The sequence below is a fragment of the Pelobates fuscus genome, chromosome 9 (genome assembly GCF_036172605.1).
Source record: "Pelobates fuscus isolate aPelFus1 chromosome 9, aPelFus1.pri, whole genome shotgun sequence".
Taxonomy (NCBI): Eukaryota; Metazoa; Chordata; class Amphibia; order Anura; family Pelobatidae; genus Pelobates; species Pelobates fuscus.
In genome coordinates, this window is record NC_086325.1 from 78,844,299 (window position 1) to 78,857,186 (window position 12,888).

Consider the following 12,888-nt stretch of genomic DNA (forward strand, 5'->3'; position numbering starts at 1 on the left):
TTCAATGTATACGCTGAATGAAGGTTTGTTATCAAACATCATGAGAAAGTTACAGCTGATATTATTGTTATGATTGATTGGGAAATTTTAGGCTATATTAGGGGAATAATTTTAAATACACATTTAGGAATTACCATTCTGTCTTTTAGACTCTGAGAAATCAACATTCTCAAGTTTTATTAAACTTGACTTACTTACACAGATGATGGTGGCATCTGCTAAAGAGGATATTCAAAGCTATGCACAACATAATCAGATATTCTCACAAACAAGTGGGTCTTAACTAATCACTTGTGTTATTTTGAAATGATCATTTATGTTTTCCATTGTGTTCTTAATTATCTATACACAAAGGTAGATTGATAGACAGACAGTCTGACAGTCAGATGGATATATAGATGGACATAAAATACTCATTAGGATTGATATTCAATGACAATGGATTTGATTCTACTTTTAACATATAGTTCTACTGCATAATAAAATAATATATAAATACAAATAAATAATATAAAATAATAAAATGATAAAAAAAAAATGAAGCTTTAAATCTGGTAAACTACTATATCAAGGGAAATGTAGATACCCCAGTGAAGATGGTAATATCACTGCCACCATTGTTATCAACGAAGAAGGCATTTAAGTCTCATTTCTTTCCCCCTTTGTTCGTCTAAAGTCTAATTGGAGAGATACTGAAAATCGTACAGTCTTACAACAGCTGGTGCCTGCTCAAGCACAAAGTTTGGCAGCTGTAGCCACGGCTCAGATATAAAGCAAAGATGAATTGAATGTACAGATGGCAACAGCACAAGCCAAGGAAATGAATACAGAATAAAGAAATATTATTGCAGTTGTGTAACAGCAAATTCAACCCCTAATCCTCAAGATTCAATAAGAACACCTTCCAACTATTTGTTAGTCATTATCATTCAGACAATAATACACAACTGGCTGGCATTCGAATGCTGAGTTTGTGATATGTTTCAATTACTTCCATTGAAAATACATAATGTTACATACTTGTGAATGATTTACATTGTATAGACAGACAGACAAAGAGAGAGGCCAAAACAGATAGACAGGCAGAAGCAGATAAATAGATAGATAGATAGACAGACAGACAGACAGACAGATTATTGTGCTCAGTGTGCCCCTTTAAAAATCTAAATGTGTAGAAAGCAGTAGACGTTTGCAGGACAAAATACAATTGGGTTGTATGAAAAAAATGTTGGTTCAGGTAAACTGAGTTATTTATTTGACGTTTTCGATTTGGGAATCGATCAGGGAAAATAGAGCAAAAATGTGACTACTAGTGTACTGCAATGTAAAAAATGGCTAGAATGTTGTATAGCCTATTTATTACATTCAACTTGGACAGTAAAAGTGTAATGTGGTCACAAGTTAGGTTAATAAAGAGTAGGTTATACTACTAAAGTTAAAGGTACACTATAGTCACCTGAACAACTTTAGCTTAATGAAGCAGTTTTGGTGTATAGAACATGCCCGTGCAGCCTCACTGCTCAATCCTCTGCCATTTAGGAGTTAAATCCCTTTGTTTATGAACCCTAGTCACACCTCCCTGCATGTGACTTGCACAGCCTTCCATAAACACTTCCTGTAAAGAGAGCCCTATTTAGGCTTTCTTTATTGCAAGTTCTGTTTAATTAAGATTGTCTTATCCCCTGCTATGTTAATAGCTTGCTAGACCCTGCAATAGCCTCCTGTATGTGATTAAAGTTCAATTTAGAGATTTAGATACAATTATTTAAGGTAAATTACATCTGTTTGAAAGTGAAACCAGTTTTTTTTTTTTCATGCAGGCTCTGTAAATCATAGCCAGGGGAGGTGTGGCTAGGGCTGCATAAACAGAAACAAAGTGATTTAACTCCTAAATGACAGTGAATTAAGCAGTGAAATTGCAGGGGAATGATCTATACACTAAAACTGCTTTATTTAGCTTAAGTAATTTAGGTGACTATAGTGTTCCTTTAATAGATAATTGTAAGTACAAGAACTGTTCTTACATCACCTATTAAATATGAGTAAAATTATTGGTAGCATTAAAATATTGTTTATATTTTCTATTTGTAATATTTATAAGTGCACTATGCAATTTTATGTATGCTTTTGGTAATGGCTGTATACCTACAATGTCCAGCTAGTCAATGATTTAATCAGACAATGTTTTACATGTGAGTATAAGGTAGACAATTCCAAATTGTTAAGCCTTTATTCCGTACCACGAACCTTGTTGTATCCCACCTTCACACCCTTTCTAATTCTGTAATGATCCTTTAGAGAGCTGGTGCCAAACATTGCTTTTTATATTACTGGTAGATTTTTGTCATTGATTCATAAAGGGGTGTAGATTGTTTTATTGTGCTGATTCAATGCCCTTTTCCATACATGAAAGTACCTTAGCCCATTTACAACTGGAGCCAAAGTGTTGTTGTTTCCCCTCCTGATTGCATTCTGAAAGTATAACATTTTATTGGACCAGAGTTAGCATATATTTTTGTTACATGATTCATTTTATTTTTTGCCAGACGTTTTTCTTTTGCATTTTGTGTCTTTGCTCAATGACAATGGAAATACATGACTGATGATTGTTTACAAATGTGTCTTCGACTGCATACTATATATGCTGATGCACTCACATCATTGAATTTATCATATGATAGATTTTTGCTATACTATTTATTTTTATATCAATTCAATAATTATACTTATTTTATTTATTTATTTATTTTTATGGTTAGGAAAGAAAGAAACCTGATTTAAAACAGTGAAGTAATTAGTCACCATTGAAAAATGCGTAACAAATGGCATCCAGGCAAATGTGTAAGTGTTAGTCCTGGAGTCTGAAAGCAGTCTAAGCCCCCTATAAGCATCCATAAAAATAAGAAATGTTAGGTCAGCTCCAGGCTATTGAAGTACTCATTAAAGAGATGACCACATGATTATGTAACTATAGTATCATGGATTAAAATAGGATCAGCATATGAGAAATGATCAGCAAATGTTCATCCTGATGCATCTGCCTTGTTTGCAATCTTAGGTATCAATAATAAAACCAAAAGAGATGGACAGGCTTAGAATAAGCTTAGAGTCATGTCTACAATTGCTTGCATTAGTGAATATGATTCACAAACTTGTGGCAATAATGGCAACTGAGAATGTAGATTTAGTGGCTGTTACTGAGACATGGTATAATGAGAAAAATGGCTGGGGCATAGCAATACCGGGGTACTCTTTATATCGAAAAGACAGAGAAAGCAAGAAAGCGGAGGGGTGGCCCTGTATCTGAAGGATAGCATAAAATCTAACATAGTACAAGTTACCGGGGCAAATATAGATACATTTTTGGTTACATTAGAATTTGGTAATCACACAGTAACTCATGTTGGTGTGATTTATAGGACCCCCTGCACAAATAGTTAGATAATCTACTAGTTGAGGAGATTGCTAAAATTACATTGTAGGGGGAAGTTATCATCATGGGTAACTTTAATCTTCCTGAAATCAATGAGACAGCCACTAGAGGCTGGATTAACCCATATGTAAACATAGCAGTTTCTCTGAAACTGCTATGTTTACAGCAGGCAGGGTTAACCCTAGATGGGCCTGGCACCCAGACCACTTCATTAAGCTGAAGTGGTCTGGGTGCCTATAGTGGTCCCTTAATGTAAATAAGTGCAAGATAATGTATCTTGGCCATACAACCGCAAAGGCAGAGTGTAGAATATTTGATAGAGTCCTAACCTCAACATCTGAGGAAAGGGATTAAGGGATGATTGGCAGGCAATGTAATAGAGCAGCATTAAATGCTAGCAGAATATTTGGTTGTATAGGGAGAGGTATTAGAAGTAGAAAGAAGGAAGTGCTCATGCCATTGCACAGAGCACAGGTGAGACCTCACTTGGAGTATTGTACTTGACACTGTAATCCCAAAAAGGATATTGATACTTTGGAGAGAGTTCAGAGAAGGGTTACTAAACTGGTTTGTGGATTGCATGGTAAAATTTACCAGGAAAGGTAAAATGATCTTGACATGTATTATTATTATTATTATTGCCATTTATATAGCGCCAACAGATTCCGTAGCGCTTTACAATATTTTGAGAGGGGGGGGGATGTAACAATAAATAAGACAATTACAAGAAAACTTACAGGAATGATAGGTTGAAGAGGACCCTGCTCAAATGAGCTTACAGTCTATAGGAGGTGGGGTATTAGAAACATTAGGATAGGAAATATCAAGTAGGAGTGAAGCAGAGCTGGAGGAGAGAGCAAAGCACTATCCCATAGGAGAGCAAGCGACAGGTATGTAAGGGAGAGATTACTCTGGGAGGCCATACGCTTTCCTGAAGAGATGGGTTTTAAGGCCCTTCTTAAATGATTGAAGACTAGGGGAGAGTCTGATGGCAGTAGGCAAGTTATTCCATAGGAGAGGAGCCGCCCGTGAGAATAGCTTGGAGGAAAGACGAGACAGGGGATACATGATAGAAACATTTAAATACATAAAGGGAATCAACACAGTAAAGGAGGAGAGTATACACAAATAAGAAAAACTACCACAACAAGAGGGTGTAGTCTTAACCCTTTAAGTCCGGCGGGCGTATATTTACTACCTTTTAAAAGCGGCTCTAAACGCCGCAGGGCGTAAATATACGCCCACCGTTTTTTTTAAACTTACCTGGTCGCCGGTGGTCCCACGCCGGTGATCGCGGTTGGGGGGACTCCCAGGAGCCCCCCCGTGGCAGATCTTCCTCCTCTGGTCCCTCCCGGTCATGTGAGAGTGAGGTCCTTGCGAGGACCTCACAATCACATGGCCGGTATAGCTGGCTCAGGCATTGCCAGCAGGGGGACCAACTGCAATGACAGTTGGTCCCCCTGCTGGCTGAAAATCAAATTAAAATTAATTAAATAAGTGTAAAAAAATATATATATATACTTAGATCATATATATATATTATATATATATGATCTAAGTATATATATATACACATATACATACACGCACATACACCGTCTAGGTGTATTTTAATATTAATATATATATAATTATATATATATATTAATATCAAATTACACGTAGACTGATACTGATTAAATATATATATATTTATTATTATATATATATTTATAAATAATATAAAATAAATAAATATGTAAATATGTAAAAAAAATTAATAAAAAAATAATTAAAAATAAAATATAAAAAAATATATAGATTTGTTTTATTTTGTTCTAACTGTATTGTGATATTAATATATATATATATTTATATCAAAATACACGTAGAACGAAATAATATATATATATCTATATACATAAATATATACGTATATATCACTATATATATATATATACCTATATATAAATAAAAATATTTAAAAATATATATATATAAATATACGTATATATACACATATGTATATATATACATATATTAATTCTACACATATATTTATGTAATAATTTTACATAATTAGGTATCCTAATTAATTACAATTAGCGGGACCTGCCTGACAACCCATGCCGAAAGTATAAGGAATTTAATTTGCTAGAACTATATTTAACCCTATAACTTTCCAAGACACCATAAAACCTGTACATGGGGGGTACTGTTTTACTCGGGAGACTTCGCTGAAAACAAATATTAGTGTTTCAAAACAGTAAAATGTATTACAACTATGATATCGACAGTAAAAGTGACGTTTTTTGCATTTTTCACGCACAAACAGCACTTACGTGGACGATATTACTGCTGCAATACTTTTTACTGTTTTGAAACACAAATATTTGTGTTCAGCGAAGTCTCCTGAGTACAACGTACCCCTCATGTACAGGTTTTATGGTGTTTTCAAAAATTACAGCATCAAATATAAGGCTTGTGTTTCATTTTTTTCAAATTAAAATTCGCCAGATTGCTTACGTTGCCTTTATGGGTCATATGGGTCATATGGTAGCCCAAGAATGAAAATTACCCCTATGATGGCATACTATTTGCAATACTAGACAACCCAAGGTATTGCAAATGGGGTATGTCCAGTCTTTTTTAGTAGCCACTTAGTCACAAACACTGGACAAAATTGGCGTTTTTTGCATTTTTCACACACAAACAAATACTAACGCTAACTTTGGCCAGTGTTTGTGACCAAATGGCTACTGAAAAAGACTGGACATACCCCATTTGCAATACCTTGGGTCGTCTACTATTGCAAATGGTATGCCATTATGGGTGTAAATTTATTTCCTGGGCTACTATACAGTCTCAAAGGCAACGTAACCAATCTGACGAATTTCAATTTCAAATGTAACACGCTATATTTGACCCTGTAACTTCCCAAAACACCATAATACCTGTACATAGGGGGTACTGTTTTACACGTGAGACTTTGCTGAATACAAATATGTGTATTTTATTGCAGTAAAAGCAAACAGTATTATGACATTGACAGTTAAAATGTCATGTAGAACTAAAAAAATGAAAAAAAATCTTATTTTCTCCCATTTTTTCATATTAAATTATGTTTCATAGCTAAATATTTGATATTAAATGAAAGCCCTGTTTCCCCTGAATAAAATGATATATAATAAGGGGGGTGCATTTAATATGAAAGAGGTGAATTACGGTTGGACAGACATATAGCGCAAATGCCAGGTTTTGTTTACATTTTGTTTCGTTCACAACTTGTACATTTGGCTGCGGTGTTAAGGGGTTAAGTTATGTGGGCAGATGCTTAAAAATTATTTACTGAGAGGGTAGTGGATGCATTGAATAGCCTCCAAAAGGTACCAAAAGACAAGTAAAAAATGGCGCTAAAACTAATATGTGCAGTACAATACAAATTTAAAGCAGCACTATATATCGTGAAAAAGCTCCTCTCACATAAATTGCAAAAACAAAAATAAAGTGTGCTGTGCCTTTAAGACCATCAACAATATAAGTGAATAATTTTCACACAAATGTTAAATAATAATAATTTTCAAAAGTTATATAACGTGCACTGTGCTTAAACACACTACAAATCAATTTGAGTGATATGAATACCACATACATATGCAATATCATAAAAGTGCATTAGTGACAAAAAGTGCATTAGTGACTTTTATGATATTGCATATGTATGTGGTATTCATATCACTCAAATTGATTTGTAGTGTGTTTAAGCACAGTGCTCTTTATATAACTTTTGAAAATTATTATTATTTAACATTTGTGTGAAAATTATTCACTTATATTGTTGATGGTCTTAAAGGCACAGCGCACTTTATTGAATAGCCTCCACCTGAAGTGATGGAGGTCAACACAGTGAGGGATAGCACGCATGGGATAGGCATAAGGTTATCCTAGATATAAGATAAGGCCAGGGACTAATGAAAGTATTTTCAAAATTGGGCAGACTTGATGGTTCTTATCTGCTGTCCCATACAATGTTTCTGGATCTCTATGAACGCATCCAGGTGATTGCTTTAAATTTGGTCGGATTGACCAGAATTTATTCAATCTGCCAATTGCAAATTCGGACATATACACCAGATCATGTCTGGATATTTAGTGAATAACCCTGATTGCTAAATAATCTGACAGCTGTAGATTGAGATAATTAGGGAGACATACAGAAAGATATGAAGAAGATCTAATAAATAAAACCATTAAAAACACTGTATTAGTACGTAATAAAAACTCTTACTCTTATCCAGAGCATAATTACTGTCTGGCAAAAAAAAAACATCAGACAGGAAACATTTGCCAACTCGTTCTAAATAAGTTATAGAAAATAAAGTGCTTTTAACACTCAATGTGTTCAATTTTATGAGTAAGTGCTATAATCAAGCAATTTCTCTGCCTAAAATATGTACTGAACCTCTTAGACTGCCACCTGCAATGGTTGTCAAGAGTAACTCAATGTTGTCAGAGAACAAAAAAAATAAAACTAAATATAGCACCGTGTTGATTTGGGGAAAAAGCACATAATCCAACACAAACAATTTTAAAAAATGCTTGTTTCAACACAAATGCAATAAGCTACATGTGGCCAAATACATAGAATCTGCTTTTTCTAATTAGCAAAGCAAATAACCTCAACCTCAAGCTAATCCTTTAAAGGAAAACATTAACAGTAAAATAAACATGTTTATGTTTAATGTTATAGTGCTGTCTTTCTAGTTTAGACTACTGGGCCCCGACATTAAAAAAAAAGCTATTAAAATTATGTATAATTAAACAAAAAACAGTTGTCTCTCTGCGGTCAGATACCTACCCAGTGAAATTGTCAAGACTGATGACCTCTGATCCAATCCAATGCTTCTCATAGAGAAGTAGGGAAGATACTCTGGTACATGCACAATAACTGCCGCACTTTGATAATTGAATGCTTCTCTTTGAAAAGCCTTTGAGATAATTGGGGAGCCTTTGAGATAATTGGGGAGAAAGATATGTAAAATATCTAATAAATAAAACCATTAAAAACTCTGTATTAGTATGTAATACAAACTCTTGCTGTTATCCAGAGCATAATTACCGATTAAAACATCAGACAGGAAACATTTGTCAACTTGCTCTAAATAAGTTATAGAAAATTGACATTTAGTGCCATCATATTATGTATGATGATGTAGAATGTGAAGAGTTGTCGATGAGTTGATTTCAATGTATTCTGAATTGTTAAATATACTCAATATAATACAATTATCTAAGGCAGGGGTTCCCAATTGATTTTTCCCGTTGAACCCTTTGACATAGTATGCCAACTTGGTGGAACCCCCTCAAAAAATGTTTAAGCCGTAGCACAAGTCTTTTAATAAGATACCTTTTCATTATCACTTTTAAATATTTTGCTCATAAACTGTTTAGTCTTATGATACTCCTAAAGCTTTTGCTTAAAAAGGGCAATGTCTTTATCTTTGTACTCTGGGTGGTTTTGCTCAAAATGACAACGTAATTTAGCAGGTGCTAACAAACTGTTTGGCAATATTTTTTTGCAAAGTAAGCATTGATCTTGAGGAATATTTTTTATTTCTGGCACTTGTGAATCCAAATTTCAAGTAGCTGTCATCATATTTTATTTTCTTTGTTTAAGAAGAATGTTGGGTAGCATTGTATGCTTTTATTTTTTTCTTTGACTTGTCACTTGTCTCTGCTATTTAAGGAACAGTAGTTTCAACCAATTCGGACCTGTTTTCCTGATTTCTTGTTGTGTCGCCTTTCTCAGTTTCTATAAGGTTCGAACAGTTAGAAGTAGTAATAATTTTTCTCTTGATAGTTCCTTGTTTTAACCAGATGTCCAAATTCATGGTTGTTGGTTGGTAAAAAAAAAAACAAAAAAAAAAAACACTTCTCTAACTTGAAAAAATACAGATCTCACTACCTGACTGCAATGGATGCTGTTTTTTTTTTTTTTTTTTTTTTATATAATGCTCTTAGAAAGAACTTAATATAAGAAGGATTTTGAATCAGTGTTGGAGCAAAAAAAATGGAACACTTTTAAACAGGTCTCACTACCTGACTGCAAAGGATGCTGTTTTTTATAAAGCTCTTAAAAATATTTCTTGGGGGTATATCACAGATGTCTACTGTACACAGAAAAACAAAATACACACACACACACACACACACACACGAAAAGCACAACCCAAATAGCAGCTGCAAACTTTTAACAGTCTCTACATGACAATAAAAACAATTAAAATAAATAAACCTATCTCATTAGCCACAATGGGCACTAATCTGAAGGGCAGTAATCTCTAAATGGCAGTATAAGAATCCTTTTTCCTGTGGCCAATATTGTAAGCTGAGCACCTAACGGAGGCTTTGAATGCTTCCACTCTATCAGAAGAAATGTTGTTGCTTTTTAAAATGATTTTGGTATATCACTGATTTATTCAGTTAGTAAGCAGATTATATATATTTTTGAAATAAAATTATTTGTAAATAAGTTTAACAAAAAACAAAAAGTATGAGAAGCCCATCTAAAATAACTTGTTTTCTAATGCAGACTTTTAACACAGTCATTAACACCTATCCACAGGTGTCACAATGGACACTAATCTAAAAGGCAGTATCAGTCTAAATGGCAGTAAAATATATCATTTTCGTAATTTATATTGTTATCGCCTTAATGCTTCCACTCTCTATCACCAAGTGGATATGTCATGGCTGATGGAGAGTGGGCTGACAGAGGGCGGGCTGGGCCGGCTGACACAGGGCAGGTGGACGGCAGGCATGCACAAGTGTGCGGCAATCTTGAGATCTCTAAATAAGATCGCAGCCACGCAATCTCTGCTGTTTCAGACCTTTTGGGAACAGCAGTGAGCGGCGTCCATTTTGGATGTGGTGATTCGCGGTGGAACCCCAATTTTGTTCTCGTGGAACCTCAATTGGGAAACGCTGATCTAAGGTATAATAAATATGTTAGATGCTTTCCTAATGTGAAAAATGCATTGTACGAAAGTTTATTTGTGACGGTTTCTCTTTAAGATCGTTACTGTCATATCATGAAGGCTCTAGTACAGTGTTTAACTAGCACAGAAATCCAAATAAGAAAGTTGTATCTCTTGTCATTTTGTGCTTTGTATTTTATTTTAGTGGAAAGGTGACTGGAGTTTCTCTGGCATTTTTTGAAAAGTAAATAATAACTTCATTAATATACTTGCAGTTCTGCTACCTGTAACATCAGCATCTCCACCTGTGTGAAATGGCTTTTTTGTTCTGTGACAATTTGTCAAAACCTAAGCCATGGAACTTTGTTATCAAATTAAGTTTGAGCTCAGACAAACTGGCCTGTTCAGAATAGTAATGCGCAGGCATTTGTTCAAAGCATACTTATTAAGGATACTAAATATTTAACTATTGTCCTTGGCAGTGATTCAGAATGCTTAACTCCAAGAATGCAAATGGAATTCGGAATCTGTAAATGCTCATTTGACAAAGAGAGGTTTATTGTCAATGCACCATTTGTAATTGCTTAACCATACAACACCTCTGTCTATATTAGTTGCCAAGGAAAATTATCCAAATGTGTCTGCCTTTTTTTAGTATCACACTTACTATTTACACAGCACGGACAGGTCACGTTAGTTTGGAAAGCAATAAATTAACAAAGTCATTCATTGAACCATTTTTATTTGCTTTTTGATATACTTGTGTAGAGTAATTCACAGTTTATGAGCTGACATAAACAGTATGCATTAAGTAACATACTTGTTAAATAATGTAAGCCTTAACAATGCATGTATCACATGAAACACTCCAAGTAAACTGTACAACATAGACTATGTGGTGTTATGAAAAATGTCAGTAAATGCAAACATCACCTGTTATATTTACCTAGATGCACAGTCCTCCTGTGGGCTCTGCTGTATGTGTGTGCGCAAACAATGTATTCAGAAAGAAGCCGAGAGAACCTTTATAGTCCATAAAGAAAACACCAATGAACAGTGAATTCCTGATACAAGAAACATTAGTATATAGTATGTTTGAATGTGTGGTAACAGCTACTGAGACACAGGTATTGTCTACAGGATTAATGTTTTGTCCATCTGATTTTGTCAAAGCTCTCACTATGGAATTTGAACTGTTTACACTTTTTAGATTCCTACATTTAAAAGCCTTTTTTTAACCCCTTAAGGACTAAGCCAAATGTACAAGATGTGAACAAAACTAAACGTAAACAAAACCGGGTATTTGCGCTATATGTCTGTCCAACCGTAATTCACCTCTTTCATATTAAATGCACCCCCCTTATTATATATAATTTTATTCAGGGGAAACAGGGCTTTCATTTAATATCAAATATTTAGCTATGAAACATAATTTAATATGAAAAAAGGGAGAAAATAAGACATTTTGTTATTTTTTTAGTTCTACATGACATTTTAACTGTCAATGTCATAATACTGTTTGCTTTTACTGCAATAAAATACACATATTTGTATTCATCAAAGTCCCACGTGTAAAACTGTACCCCCTATGTACAGGTTTTATGGTGTTTTGGGAAGTTACAGGGTCAAATATAGCAAGTTACATTTGAAATTGAAATTCGCCAGATTGGTTACGTTGCCTTTGAGACTGTACAGTAGCCCAGGAATTAAATTTAAACCCATAATGGCATACCATTTGCAATAGTAGACAACCCAATGTATTGCAAATGGGGTATGTCCAGTCTTTTTCAGTAGCCATTTGGTCACAAACACTGGCCAAAGTTAGCGTTAGTATTTGTTTGTGTGTGAAAAATGCAAAAACCGCCAATTTTGGCCAGTTTTTGTGACTAAGTTGCTACTAAAAAAGACTGGACATACCCCATTTGCAATACCTTGGGTTGTCTACTATTGCAAATGGTATGCCATCATAGGGGTAATTTCCATTCTCGGGCTACCATAGGGTCACAAAGGCAACGTAAGCAATCTGGCGAATTTTAATGTGAAAAGAATGAAACACAAGCCTTATATTTGACGCTGTAACTTTTGAAAACACCATAAAACTTGTACATGAGGGGTACTGTTGTACTCGGGAGACTTCGCTGAACACAAATATTTGTGTTTTCAAAACAGTAAAAAGTATTGCAGCAATAATATCGTCCGTGTAAGTGCTTTTCTGGCGATATCATCGTTGTAATACATTTTACTGTTTTGAAACACTAATATTTGTGTCCAGCAAAGTCTCCGAATAAAACAGTATCCCCCATGTACAGGTTTTATGGTGTCTTGGAAAGTTATAGGGTTAAATATAGTGCTAGCAAATTAAATTCCCTATACTTTCGGCATGGGTTGTCAGGCAGGTCCCGCTAATTGTAATTAATAAGGATCCCTAATAATGTAAAAATATTACATAAATATATGTGTAGAATTAATACATATATATATATATATATATATATATAT